The sequence below is a fragment of the Nymphalis io genome, chromosome 29 (assembly GCF_905147045.1).
Source record: "Nymphalis io chromosome 29, ilAglIoxx1.1, whole genome shotgun sequence".
In the NCBI taxonomy this organism is placed as follows: Eukaryota; Metazoa; Arthropoda; class Insecta; order Lepidoptera; family Nymphalidae; genus Nymphalis; species Nymphalis io.
This window is the reverse complement of record NC_065916.1, coordinates 4,003,468-4,005,967: the sequence shown is the minus strand read 5'-3', so window position 1 is coordinate 4,005,967 and position 2,500 is coordinate 4,003,468. Positions and strand designations below refer to the sequence as shown.

Below are 2,500 nucleotides of genomic sequence, written 5' to 3'. Positions count from 1 at the left end.
CTAACGGGGAAGATGTTGTCTTAGATACTCACGGGTTGGTCGTAGCACGAATTTCCGAGCCCGCCGGCTAGCTTCGGGGATGCGAAGAATGCGCGGCCAGCCCGTCAAAGGGGAAGAGTGACTTGTCACGACGCCCAACTCCTATCCACAGCCTGCCCGTGGCGCCGCTGCCAAGCTGATGTGGGAGGGGGGGATCCGCACCTAAATTAGGCAGCCCGATAGTAGCCGTTGCGGTGCTGCATGCCTCGTTGGTGCAAATATCCTAATCCACTCGTCGACGAGGCCACAAGCGCTATTCCATTGCGGTCTCCACCATCGCCGATACGGTCCTCACGGATACGTCTGCGGTGGTGGAGACCGGAATCAGGCTTGACCCTGGATTCTCTTTGAGTGGTGCGACAGCCTTCCATCTTAAGGTTGTAATCCAGGTGGTGACTGCGAGGTGAGATTCCTCGCAGTAGTCCCGATGGTTGGTCTCTACGGAGACCTTCAAGCCTAGCGGTTTTCTTCGGTTGGGACCTTGCAAAAACCGTGGGCGAATCCCGTGGTTGGGTTTGCGGCCCGACCATATGGGAGATCTAACCGTTGCAAAAAGTCCAAATAAGAAAATATTGGGCCGCCCCGATCTTCCACAGGAGTCGGGGAGCACGGTCAGTTCTTCCCCGGTGGTTCGATCTGGCGTTCCCGGCGGGAACGCTGGGCGGCCACTTGGATGGACCTGTCCAATGTGTGGACGTTCTTTTGGAACCAAGACGGGGTTGGGTGTTCACAAACGTAGAGCCCACCCCGTCGAGGCCAATGCGGAGGCTGCTCCAGCGTTGGTGAAGCGCAGGTGGAGTGAGGAGGAATTGCTTCTCATGGCTCGAGTCGAGGCGCAACTTACGAGGGAAACCGGGAAGTGTCCGAACGCAGACATTCTCGCCAAACTGCCCCAACTCCGTAGGACGTTGGAAGCAGTTAAAGGCCAACGCCGGAGTGCCAAATACAAAGGACTTGTGAAATCATGTCTGGAGGAGTTGGCACTCTCGGAAGTTGAGCCCAACGCGAGAAGGGGTTCGCGCACCGAACGGACCCCGGAAGTGCTGCCTACGAGAGAGCCAGAGAGCGCCTCCGAAGACCCACCTGACGATGAGCCACGCCGTACAGCCCAAACCCCTGTCAGCTCGAACGCGGCGCAAGTACTGGAAGATCTCCTTCGGGAGATTGAGAGACGGAAGCGGCGCTGCGAGCCTGGGGCGAAGGCTAGGAGACGTCTCCGCCGTAAGAATAATGGATTTGACTACCCGAGTGCGTCAGATTTTCGGTCTAGCCGCAGGCGGAGACGAGCTGAGTACGCACAGATGCAGGAGTTGTTTCGGAAGTGTCCCAGTCGTGCAGCAGCGGAAGTAATCGACGGACACACTCGGGCCGTAAGGCACAGCCTAGGGGAACTGGAGACCTACTGGCGACCAATCCTCGAAGCAGTGTCGAGCGCCCCGGGACCTTCGAAGGAGGCCTTAAAAGCCTTCGGAAAGGGGCTCCCTTACGGGGGTGTGAACGATTACGCAAAGCTGTGGGCGCCGGTAACGATAGATGAGGTGAAAGCGTCCCGCATCGACATGAGGACTGCGCCAGGTCCGGACGGTATCCGTGCGGAGGACTGGCGGGCAATTCCAGCATCATCGAAAGCGGAAATGTTCAACGAATGGATGATACAGGGGAGTATCCCCGAATCACTGAGACAGTGTAGAGCAATTTTCATACCGAAAAGTGATGCTCCGAAAGGTCCGGGTGACTATCGGCCAATTTCGATTGCGTCGGTACCACTTCGGCACCTACACAGCATCCTGGCGAGGAGGTTGCTCGCCTGCTGCCCACCTGACGGGCGTCAGCGCGGTTTCGTGAGTGCCGATGGTACTCTCGAAAACACCGCCGTGCTTGACGCTGTGTTGGGGGATAGCAGGAAAAAACTGCGAGAATGCCACGTGGCGGTGCTCGACTTCTCTAAGGCATTCGACACAGTGTCGCACGCGGCACTTGTTGAGCTGCTTAGGGCGAGAGGGCTGCCGGATGGGTTCTGCAGATATATGGCTACCATGTACGAGACGGCGAGTACCACCTTAGCTGTCGGAAACGAACGTAGCCATCCTGTTAAAGTGGGTCGAGGGGTGCGACAAGGAGACCCCCTTTCACCGATTCTGTTCAACATGGCGATGGACCTAGTCCTTGCGTCACTACCAAAAGGAATCGGATATAGGCTAGAAAATGAGCAGATCTCGGCTCTGGCCTACGCCGACGACTTAGTCCTGCTTGCAGGCTCAAAGGTAGGGATGCAGGAAGCCATCGATCGTGTGGTGCAGGTCGGCGAAATGGTGGGTCTCGGTATCAACATTGGTAAAAGCTCCGTTCTGTCAATGGTGCCAGACGGGAAACGTAAGAAACACCACTACCTAACGGAGAGGGTGTTCTCTGTTGGGAAGAAAAAGCTTCGGCAGGTGTCTTGCGTGGAACGATGGAGATA

At 57.0% G+C, this 2,500-nt stretch overlaps 1 pseudogene; it reads left to right on the top strand.

Annotated features, from left to right (window-relative positions):
- Positions 1–2,500, top strand: part of LOC126779804 (large subunit ribosomal RNA) — an 8,093-nt pseudogene that overhangs the window by 2,868 nt on the left and 2,725 nt on the right.